This window comes from Rhinatrema bivittatum, chromosome 5 (assembly GCF_901001135.1).
Source record: "Rhinatrema bivittatum chromosome 5, aRhiBiv1.1, whole genome shotgun sequence".
NCBI lineage: Eukaryota > Metazoa > Chordata > Amphibia > Gymnophiona > Rhinatrematidae > Rhinatrema > Rhinatrema bivittatum.
In genome coordinates this window covers 243,482,371-243,494,601 of record NC_042619.1, presented here as the reverse complement: position 1 = coordinate 243,494,601, position 12,231 = coordinate 243,482,371, and the positions used below count along the sequence as shown (strand labels likewise).

General features: G+C 47.0%; 1 protein-coding gene across 1 annotated transcript in view; it reads left to right on the top strand.

Annotated features, from left to right (window-relative positions):
- The window catches only part of LOC115092608 (P2Y purinoceptor 8-like), an 85,656-nt gene that overhangs the window by 33,697 nt on the left and 39,728 nt on the right, over positions 1 to 12,231 (top strand). The window lies entirely within an intron of this gene.

Genomic DNA, 12,231 nt, shown 5'->3' with positions numbered 1-12,231 from the left:
ATTGGGGGAGGGGAATCCCCAGATAGTTGTAAATGAAAGCTTAGGGTATCACCGTGCTGGTCCCAATTGAACTGTAAGCCTAAAGAAACAGGAGGAATCTGGTATGCAGTGGTGTCTCTAGACAGAAGCATTTAGTGGGGTGACAGGGGAGCAAGCTAAGTAGGGAGGGGGCAAGCCAAAGTGACATTTCTACACCACAGGCAGAGGTTTGGAGGTATTACCCCCCCCCCCCCCCCCAGTGCATCTGACCTGTAACGAGGGGCTTCCATAGCTGGGATCATGGCGGAAACCATCCTGCAGTGACCGAAGAGATGCAGGGCCATCGCGGATCCCATCCCTCAGCAGCCAAAGAAGAGGCTTGGCAGGGCCACTGTGGATCCCATTTAGTAGCGGCAGAAGAAAGGGGCCAAAGATGGGCAAAGAAGAAGCCCAGAAGAGAGGGGGATTCCCTAAAAAAGAGTATATAGCTATATATATATATGTGTGTGTGTGTGTGTGTGTGTGTGACAAAGAGCTAGCATGTGTGTGTGAGGGAGACTGTGAAAGTGAGAGCCTGAGTATGTGTATGAGGGAGCCTGTATGTATGTGAAGAAGCCTATGGGAGTGAGAGCCTGTTTGTGTTTGAGAGAGATCATGAAGGAGTGAGGGTGCCTGTGTGTATAAGAAAATGGGAATGTGAGAGCATCTGGGAGTAAGAGCCTGTGGGTGTGTGCGTGTGTATGTGTGAGCCTATGGCAATGAGAGCCTATGTATATATGTGTGCAATAAAGGGAGAGTGTGTGACAGTATGTGTGAGAGAGAGAGAAAGAGAAGGTGTGTGTGTGTGTAAGAGAAAGAGAGAGACAGGGGTATGTGCATGTGAGTTTGTGTGTGTGAGAGAGGGAGAGAGAGAGGTTATGTGTGTGTGTGAGAGATAAAGAGAGAAGGGGTGAGTGTGTGTGAGAGAGAGAAGAGAGGGGGTTTATGTGTAAGAGAAAGGATGTATGTGTGTGAGGAAGAGAGAGCCTGTGTTTGTGTGAGAGAGGATTTGTGTGCATGAGGGAGACTTTTGTGAAGAAGAACCACATCTGCCTGTCTCTAGTCCTTTGGAACCAGTCCTAATGCTAAAGAAAAGTGAAAAGTTCAGACAATGGAGCTGCTAGAATTTCCGTAAGTTCCCTTAATACCCTCGGATGTATCCCCTCCAGTCCCATCGCTTTATCTATTTTTAGTTTTGCTGGCTAATTGCAAACAAAATCTTCTGAAAATTGATTGAGGTCTACCTCATTTCCATTCCTGTTTTTGGCAGTTTTCTCTGATCCTATTCCAAGGTCTTCCTCCGTAAACACTGATCAGAAATACTTGTTAAGCATTCAGCTTTCTTGTTGTCAGCCTCAATATATTCCCCTCTTCACCTTTGAGTCTTATAATCCCACTTTTGCCCTGCCTCCTGTCACCAATATATATTTTTTTAAAGTCCAGTTGCCTTGTTTTACTGTATTAACTATATTTTTATCCATTTGCTCCTTCACTCTCCTGACTACTTTTCCAGCTTTTCTTAGTTTTTCCACATATTGTTACCTGTTATCCTCTTAAGAACATAAGAAGTTGTCATACTGGCTCAGATCAAGAGTCCATCAAGCCCAGCATCCTGTTTCTAACAGTGGCCAATCCAGGATACAAGTACCCAACATTAAACAGATCCCACGCTACTAATGCCGCTAATAAGCAATGGCTATTTCCTACGTCAATATGATTAATAGCAGTTTATGAACTTTTCCTCTAGGAACTTCTCCAAATCTTTTTTAAACCTAGATAAGCTAATTGCCTTAACCACATCCTCTGGCAACGAATTCCAGGGCTTAATTATGATTTGAGTGAAAAAGAATTTTCTTTGGTTAGTTTTAAATGTACTACTTGTTAATTTCATGGAGTGCCCCCTATTCTTTGTATTATCTGAAAGAGTAAATAACCAATTTACATTAACCCATTCTAGTCCTCTCATGATTTTATAGACCTCCATTATATCCCCCCTCCCACTTCCCCCCGTCAGCCGTCTCTTCTCAAGCTCAACTGCCCTAATTTCTTTAGCCTTTCCTCACGGGGGAGCCATTCCATCCCTTTTATCATTTTGGGCACCATCTTTCTATAATCTGTTGTAGTTTATGAATGCTAATCTTTTTTCCTTACCATTTCTTCTCTCCTGTCTTCTTCCCTAGATCTGTCTCTGACATTGATCTTTCCCTTTTATTTCTTATCCATTTCTCTCTTCTATCCACTCATAGTTAAATTGCACTTCTCCTTCCCCTCCTCTCTAACCCTCCAGTCCTCAGTCTCCCATTCACCTCTCACCTACCTACCAGCTTTCCATCTCACTCTCATCTCCTCCGTATCCTCCTATTCCCCCCTCTATCTCTCACTCCATCCCCAGCCTTCTATTCCGCTACTTCCTAGTCCCCCATTTCTACCCTCTGGGGTAGATTTTTAAAAACGGCGCGTTCGCGTACTTTTGTTGGCGCACCAGTCGCAAACAAAAGTACGCTGGATTTTAGCAGATACGCGCGTAGCCGCGCGTATCTGCTAAAATCCAGGATCGGCGCGCGCAAAGCTGCCGATTTTGTGCAGCCGGCGCGCGCCAAGCCGCGCAGCCTGCCTCCATTCCCTCCCTTCCTCTATCTAACCCACCCCCCCGGCCCTATCTAAACCCCCCCCCCTACCTTTCTCCGGGGATTTACGCCTCCCGGAGGGAGAAGTAAATCCCCGCGCACCAGCGGGCCGCTAGCGCACCGAGACGCAACCTGGGAGCGGTTCCGGAGGGCGCGGCCACGCCCCTGGACCGCCCCGGGCCGAAACCACGCCCCATGCCCGCCCCCGAAACACCGCATCCCGCCCCCAAAACGCCGAGCCGATCGGCCCCGCCCCCGACACGCCCCCGACATGCCCCCCTTGAAAAACCCCGGGACTTATGCGAGTCCCGGGGCTCTGCGCGCGCCGGCAGGCCTATGGAAAATAGGCACGCCGGCGAGCAGGGCTCTTAAAATCCGCCCCTCTGTATTCACTTCCTCCCCGGCCCTCATCTATCTTCTTTTGTCTCCTCCTTCCCTGTTACACTCCTCCCTGGCCTCAACCCCTTTCTTCTGCCTCTTACTCCCTACCCAGCCTTCTGTTACCCATTTTTCACTATCTCCCTCACCCCCTATGGACCTCTCATTCTCTTATCTCATCTTTCCACAGCACCTCCTTCCCTTTCCACTGCCACTAACCCTTTCTCCAGTCTTCCAGATCATTCTCTCCACCCTTCAGCCCCCTTATCTTATTCCCATATCACACCCTGATACTCACAGCCCACCTAACACACCCATATCCACCCAAATTCCAACCTTCTGTTCCCCAAACTCTTATTGCGTTTGGTGGTCTGCGAAGCACGGCCGCGGTGCGCTGCGCTTACCTCCAGCCCCAAGCCAGCGGCCGACATTGTGATCTCTCTCTCTCTGCCTCCCTGCACGCTGAGACACCGCCATCCCTTGCACGCTGCGCCATTCCTTAGGCACACATACGCGACTCCTTGCCAGATTTAAAGGGACCGTGGCAGGAAAGTCTCCACGTCCCCTGTTTATGATGTCAGTGAAGCTGCCCTATGAAAGGGCAATCCTCCAGCAGCAGGACGCCTCGGCAATAGGTCCACTATTGTTAGTAGAATGAGTTGCCTCAGTGTTCCAGGTCTTCTTTTGTTCAGTGCCTGGTTTCCTGCATCCTGTGTTCCAGTGGTTCTTGTCTTCATTTATGGTCAGTCTTGTTCTTTGTCTGGTCTCTGTCTGTGGTCATTCTTCAGTTCTTCATTGTCTTCGGTGTTTTTGCCTGCCCGCCTGTGTTGTTCCTCGCTTCCCTACCTGCCTACCCATCCTGTCTGCCCCTGGGCGGATCTACAGTACTGACTTCAGCTTGCCTTTGGACTATGCTTGAACTCCGCCTGCTGCTGACCACTGCCTGACTCTTGACCACGTCTGAACTCTGCCTGCCTTGATCATCACCTGCTCTTCGACCTCGCCTGTACCACCTGTCCTGGACCCTGGCCTGTGACCAACCTTTCTCCACAGATCTCCAGCTCAACAGAAGCCACCACCTAAGACCTGTCTGCTCCGGCACATGAGGACTCAACCTAAGAGGAATGAGGGCTGGTACAGGTGAAGCTCCAACTGAGACTCTGCCTCCGCCATGTCCGCCAGCCAATGGTGGGGACCTGCAGGGCTCCCTGCAGGGCTCCCTGCAGGTTATGCCAACTCCACCTTGGTCCAAGGGTCCACGCCCACAACAAATCCCTGTCAGTCTTTGAGTTCCCATTCTCCCCTATTCCCCTCTTTCTTCTCTGCCCCCCCCCAACTCTTTCACCCAATCTCATAGTCCCTGCTCTTACTGCCCCGTGTTTCCCAAACTTGGAGTCTCAGTTTTCCCAGGTCCCACTATTTGCAAATCCCAGAGTATCTGTTACGGTCCAGGACCATACCTTGGGACCTCCACCTACCTCGCGGCCCGGCCCAGCCACAGGAGACCTTCCTCGACCCGGTCCAGCCGCAGGAGACCCTCGACAGCTGGCCAGGCCTGGTTCGCGGCCTACCGCAGCGCTCCCCAGGAGAGGGAGATGCCGTCGATGGCCCGCGGCTGGCACCGCCCCCTAGGCACGCGTGCCGGGGGCTCAACTTTTAAAGGGGCCAACGCGGGAATTGCTGGTCAGTTCCCTGGATGACGTCAGACGCTCAGGACCTCGCCTTGCAATGAGGTTCCTCAGTTTCCTGAGTCTCAAGTTGCTGCTGTATCCCTGGATTGCTTCTGTCTTCCGACCTGGCTTGCTTCCTGACTCGTCTTCAGCTTCTTCCCCTTGGTTTGGGTATCGATGTCTGACTTCTGATTTCCGACCCGGCTCCATCCCACGACTTCGTCTCCAGCTTCAGGTCCTACTTTGAATTGTCTTCTGACCTCTGGCTTCCGACCCGGCTCTGTCCACGACTCCGTCTTCTGCTTCGTCCCTGGCTTTGGTTTGGACCTCTGACTCCTGGCTTCCGACCCGGCTTTGCTCCTGGAGTCCGACTTTGGCTTCTTCCTCACCTCAGGTATCTGGTACTTGCTGGCCCAGAGGATTCTCCTAAGTCCCAGTGGCTCGGGCTCTCATGGGTTCCTCCTGGGGGAGCCGCGGGCTTCCGAGGGTGAAGACTCTTCAGCTACCTGGGCCCAGCCTTCGTCCATCTCTTCGGCCGCTGCCTGGATCCTTGGTCACATAGGATCTCACCTAAGTCCAAGAGGTCCGGATCCCTACGGGCTCCTCCTGGGGGGACCTCGGACTTCCAGTGGTGAAGCCTCTTCCGAGTCTCTTCCATGCCGCCTCCCAGCTGGGACGCTTGCTGTGGTCTTCCATAGCATAGCATCCACTGTCCCAACCGGCCCAAGGGTCCACGACCGTAACAGTATCTGCTGTCCATCAGTCTCCGAATTCATGTTGTCCCCCAATTCCCCTCCAAACCTGTCCCCATTCTTCCCTATTCTTTCCTCACTACCCCCCCCCCCCCAAACAATCTTTGAGCTACTGCCATCCAGAGTCCCTCCTCTCCCTGAAATCCACAAATTCTCGCTTTCTCTCTCCCTCTTCCCTCACAAAGCAGCTTCTAACTTTTTTACTGAGCTTTCTTCAAGCTGGCATCTCTAATCCATCCAGCAGCTGCTTCTGCCATTAGCATGAATGCTTCCTCCCTCCTCCCTACTATGGCTGGCGCGATCAAAAGATCCACAGTTTGATATGCATAATGTTCTCTGTCTGTACTGAGACAGTACTGCACGGGCATGCCATTCAAACAGCTGATGCTTGAATTCTTCAGGGCTTCCTACATATACAGTGGTTCAAACTGTGGATATGTCCACCATGCATTCCTAAGGAAGGTGAAGGGAGAAAGTGTTGGCACTAGTGGCAGGAGCAGCCTCTGGTTACATTAGAGGTACTGGCTCAAGGTTAGGATGGCAAAGGATGGGCAAGTCATTTTTTGGGGAAGATGCACTTGCCACCCTGTAGCAATGCCTCTGGCTAGGGCCCACTCCCTCTCCCCTGCCCCCCCCCCTAAAAAGAAACAGAGAACAGGATAAATAGCAAAAACGTTAGAGAACAAAGAGCAAACCACAAAAGGAAAGCGTCTTGATGAGGGTGTGGTCCTTTGTAACTGTGGGCACAGCTCAGCAGAGGTGGAAGCTGAGATGAAAACTAACTCAACACATTAAGCATCCTGAACATAAAACTTGTTCTGGTTTCAGAACAAATAAACCGGAGCATTGCTCTGGCCTTTGAGATCCAAGTGCAGGTTCTGAGCCGTGAGCTACGCATGGCCTCTTCTTGGCCTTTTGGCTGAAATTGAGAACCAGCGGGGGGGGGGGGGGGGGGGGGTATACTGACAAGAGGAGGGGGGTAGCACTCTGCCACCTGACTCCAGAGGGTGTATGATGATGTTACAGTCATTGGCAAAGCAGGAGGATTAAACCACCTGAATACAAAATCTGTTGCTACGAAAGAAAGGTGAAGAAAAGCAAGGATAAGGTGCATTAATGTGATGAATTTCTGCATAGCAGTGTTCAGTTTGTGCAACAATAGTGATTAATGTAGAGCGAGAAATCCACATTTGTAAAGTAGCATATTGCCAAACTGTCAAATTTCCCAAAGCAGCCAACCATAGTTGTGATCCAAAGATAAAATAATGGGGGGGGGGGGGGGGGGGGAGGAGGCTGATGGCTGAATTGCAGTGCTGTGCAGGGGTTTGTTTTCCAGGTCAGGTCCTTTGCTATCTCCCTCCCCCGTCCCCATCCCCCAGACTCGCCAGGGCTGGGGATGCTGTAGAGGCAGCACCCACAGCTCCGACAACACCAAGTGGCCAGATTGCAGTTTTATGGAAGAAGCCCTGGTGCATGATCCCATCCCATCCCACTCCTACCCCCACCCCAGCCGAGGACCCTCAGCAGAATGTCTGGGCTGAGCAGGCTGGGAGGTGATAGAATAAAATCCCCAGGTAGCTGCAAAGGAAGGCTCATGGCGCCAGGATCGCCATCCCAGGAGACGAAACCTGCCAGGGCTAACAAATTAAAAATAACTTTACAAAGGTTTTTCTTTCATTCTGTGCCTGTGGGGAATAAAAGCCTAGTGAATCAGGTATTTTATTTCCCTTTTTTTAAGGGACGCCAGCATAGTTGGTGCCATTGGCAAAGTGATTTTTCACATTTCTGGTAAGAGTACTATATTTCACTCAGGCTTTTCAATGTCGCTGTGATCTATTAACTTAAGTTTCTAGCCTGTAGGGTCTGCTTGTTTGTGTCATGTTCTGTGTTGGTTTGGTTTGTTACTCATTGCTGTAAGTTATGTTTTCATGTTGTATTCACCTATGGACAGTCTTGTGGCTCAGCAGGCAACAAATATTCTAAATAAACAAACAAATCAAAGCCATTTATGAAAAGAAGGATCTTTGCATCCTATGTTTTTTTTTATCATTTTACTGGTGCCTAGTGTGATTTTTTTATATAGTTATTTTTAGTTCATTTTGTTACAGATTTGAAGGTATTGGAGCTTGTAATGATGGACATTTGCTTACCATTTTCGACAGTCATTTTTAAAAGAGTATTTTACACACAGAAATGGAGTTTTACAAACCTGCCTGCCTGATATTTGGGTAAACTTGTGTTGCGTATTTCATGTTCGCATGTAAGTTTACCCAAACTAAACAGAGAGCTCTGAGGGCAGAGTTGAGGGACAGGTTTGGACTTTTGAATTTTAAAAAGTATGCATGGAAATTTTCAGGAAAAATGTGTGCAGATGATTTAGCAGGTGAAAGTGTGCGGGTGGATTTGCCAGGATAACTTTCCAAGTGGACTAACATGCATAATTCCCTTTTGAAAAAGTGGTGTAACTGTGTATATTGGCTGACCTTTCTTATACACAATGTTACAGAATTCCCTTGTAGACCCTCTTCTACTGGGTTCTTTGAAGGCAAGGGGGTCACAGTCCCAAGGCTTAGTCTTTGCAAAGTTCCATTAAACCCTGGCATGGATTCTCTGAATGGCAGAAAGGATAGACTTCCAGGGCTCAAGACACAGTATAAATGTCTCTTTCCGTGGGTGCAAGCTCAACTTTTAGTCTCTTTTATTGACAATGATCAATAACCAGGCTGCACACGTGAGTAAGGCGTTCAAAAAATAAAAAATAAAAAGTTACTGTTCAACTTGGCACCAAATACATCTTATTAATCACTCCAATAAATCAAATCCAAAAACTGACCTGTGCCTGTGGTCCCTTAGTCTCTTCCTAGGGATCCTTTGGGGTCACCTGCCCGTATGCAGGCAGGAATTTACCATTGCAGCATCCTCCAGCGGGAGTGCTGTGGCAAGATGCTACATTCCACTAAACCAGAGTCACTAACAGAGATCCCATAGGATCTCTACACACCCTCAGAGCACTGATGGAGCTCAGTAGGACCAACCAGTCCCTTTGTCACAATTTGCAGAAATTCCAAGGAGGAATTTCTGCAAAAGTAATCACACCTCCCCTCCCCGCCTCACAGCCCTCTTCTATTCTCTCATCATTTTATTTTATAAATTCTTACAGCTTTGGAAAGAGCAACCACCACAAGACCATTGCAATGCAACCTGTAGTTTACTTGTTTATTTGGGCAACATCATCCTAGCTCATTTTCCATTGTCTGTAAGGAAGTGTGTATACATGAGCCCTTCTTACTGTGATGCAGCCTCATAGGTAGAGTCCTGAGACCCACTCCAGTGGCACAGGCCAGAATATGACTGAGTCCAAAAGTCTATACAAAGACCAAGTTATGGCTGAAGCCAGACAAGGACAAAACTGACAACTTGAGACAAGGCTTATGGCTTGCAACAAGGCTGAGACTGCAGCGAAGCCACAGGTGAAGACTGAAGTAAGCAGAAGCTGAAGACAGGAACCAGGCTGGAGGGTTTGAACAAGACAGAAGACTGGAACCAAGAGGAGCAGGAACCAGGAGATCTTCTTGCTGAGGCAACAAATCCAACTCCAGGCAGGCTAAGTAGTCTTGAGAGTGTGACATCATCATTGAAGTGGGTACCTGACTCTCCCGCCAATGTGCACCAAATCGTGCGCACCGACGCACTTGCATGCCCTAAGCGTCTCTTTGCTGGGTTCTACTATAACACATGTCAGGGTGGGCCGTGACTCAGTCCCGCGGGTTGCCTGAGTAGGGCGCCCTGAGAGACAGTGCCAATGTCCTTCCACCCAGCTTCTCGTCTCGTCTGGACTTTGTCAGTTCCTCGTCTCATCCTGGATGCCATTGCATCACTCTTGGTATCATGTCTTGTTCCTGATGTCGTCGCATCGACCCTGGTCCGGGAGGCCTTCACATCGACCACTGGTCCGTGATGTCTTCGCATCAGCATTGGTGTCAAGTCTTCGTCCGCGATGCCGTTGCATCGATCCTGGTGTCATGTCTTCGTCCGCTGCTGTCAAGTCTTCGTCCGCGATGCCATTGCATCAAGTCTGCTGTCATGTCTTCGTGTCATGGCCCGTCTGCCCTCGACCTCAGGCCAGGCCTGCTGCTCCATGCTGTTCCATGCAGCAGGTCCGAAAGGGCTCGGAATGGTCGGAGGACCATTCATATTACAACACCATCTGTTGTTGGCCATGGGAGCTTGCCGGCCTGGCAGAGGGTAAGACCGTCAGCCATGGTGGAACACGCCGTCAACCCTCGGTTCGATCCTGGATCCATCTGGGCTCGGGCTGAGGCCCAAGGGCACACTAGAACACCCCCGTTATGTAACAATTGCAGCAAAAGGTGGTTCTACCAAGTACTAGTCTGAAGGGGTTGAATACTTATGCAAGCAGCATTTTTCAGTTTTTAATTTTATTTTACAAAAAAGTAAGAGAAATAATGAATTGTAACTTTGAAAATTAACTTTAAGGACATACTGATTTACAATAAACATATTATTTGGAAAAATCTGTGTAAGTGTTCCTGGTAAGGCCTTCTCAGTTTACTCTTCAATCCATTTTGGAAGCCATAGAAGGCCTTGGGCATTCTATCACAGCACAATTGAATCCTATTGTTGTAAAATCTTTAGATTTGGAAAACTGTGTGCAAATGCTGGAGGTCTGAAAAAATAATATGAGTCAACAGATTGATAAGCTCAAGCAAGAGGTGGACTATGTTTTACCATTACAGGAATCCTTAATGAAGGAACATTTGGTGTTTGCTAATAAATTGGAAAATCTTTAAATTCTTTGAATGGGAGTAATCTTAGATTTATTAATTTTCCTGGAGTGCCATTAACCTAAGGATTTGTTTAAAAGATATTTGTTGGAGGTATTAAAGATACTTACTCCAGTTTCCAAAATATATTATTTGCCAATTTTCAGGAAAGATGATAATGTGGATATGGGAACTCAACTTTAATATTTCCACACTCTTTGGCTATTCCGACAATCCTACAAAGACGGTATTGGATAAGTGGACGATATTGGATACGCTGACTACATTAGATAAGCAGTGATCAACCTTTTGCATTTGTTTTTGTTTATCTCATAGTTATGCTATTTAACTGCGCTCCCACGATTTGTTATTGTCTTTTGATATTTATATATTTCAGTTGACAATATTTTAGATTTTTAACTGCTATTACTAATGTTTTACCTCTGATATATATTATAGCTGTTATCATTCCTTTACTATATCATTATTGTACTTTCCTCGCTAAATGTTTGTAAACTGTTATAAAGGTTCCCACTGATATGACGGTATAGAAAACCAAATAAACCTTAAATCTTTGAGACATCGGACACTGAAGTAGCAAGTTCTATACCATTGCTTGTCTCTTTCATATTTTAGCTGGATAGATTGGGTATTGAGGATGTTTTTCCGTCATCGTGCTGAGGGTTTCTTAGTCTGTAAGGTTTAAGGTCTTTACGGATGTGTCAAGGCAAACACAGAAGAAGAGCAAACAATTTCTCATTATGCGACCTAGAGTTGTACAAAATAAGCGCTTGCTTTTTCCTAAAATACCCTTGCAAATGCCTTATAAAATATAAAGATGTTTTCTTACATCTTTTTTCAGCCTCCTCCGTTAACTCATTTCCTTAGTGATAAGCTTTTATTTGCAGGATGATTTCTCCGCAGAGTCTATTGCTTCTTGAATTGTTCTTTCTTTCTTTTTTGATAGGGCAGAGAATTTGGTTCTGTGTTAGATTTATGATCTCCCTGATAGCTTTGTCTATTTCTTTGTAATAATTTCTTTTGATGATTAGTATTGGATCTCTTTCTTGAGGACTTGGATTGAATTGGATATGTTTATTACCCTGATTTTTTCTATAATTTACCATTCATGTCATATCTGTAGTCTCTTTTTTCTCTTTTCAAGCGTATTCTTGGAAAATGTTATATAAAAATACCTAAATAAAAAGTTAAAAAAAAAAAATAAGACATACTGTCTGGAACAATCAGTGTTATTTGTAATCCAAACAAATCTGCTGACCTTTTTAGGGGGTCGAATACTTTTGCAAGCCTCTATCTATTTATAAAGTATGCCTGTTCAATCTATTGATATACATGGTTTCAATGCATTGTTCATGCGTAAGCCTATGTACGGGCATACACTGCATGATAAAATCAGGTGTAGTTTATAAAACACATACATATCATTTGCGCATATTATAAAATACTATAGCAAATATGTACGTGGCCGTATACAGGGGTATTTGCTGCTGCAGGAAGTTGTTTGAAAGTTATTCTTAATGTTAGTGCAAAAAGAAATATCTCCTACAACTTGTTTGTTAACCTCTGTTGCCAAAAATGTTGCTGGGTATTTGAAAGACTCAGGGCTCAGGCTCATGGGGCTTGAGCCCATAGGATCTCCCCCCCCCCTCCCCCAAACTGCAATCCCAGGGCTGTAAATGGGAACGTGATCAGGTACTCGGTGAATGGGAGGGCTTGGTGGGATGGAGGACAAGGAGATTTTTTTTTCTATTTACTTGGGGGGGGAGGGAAGACCATCATCATATCTTTATTGTTTCCCTTTGGAGGGATTGGTGGGACCTGGCCAGCAGGGTTTTAAACATTTATGGTGGGGATGGGAATCGGGCTGGGAGGCCCGCGCTTGCCCTTTTTTAAAAAATCATACCAGTGATAATTAACCAGATATCTTTTGAAGATATCTGAGTAAGTAGCCAGGTAATCGGCCACTCAAGGCCGACTAACT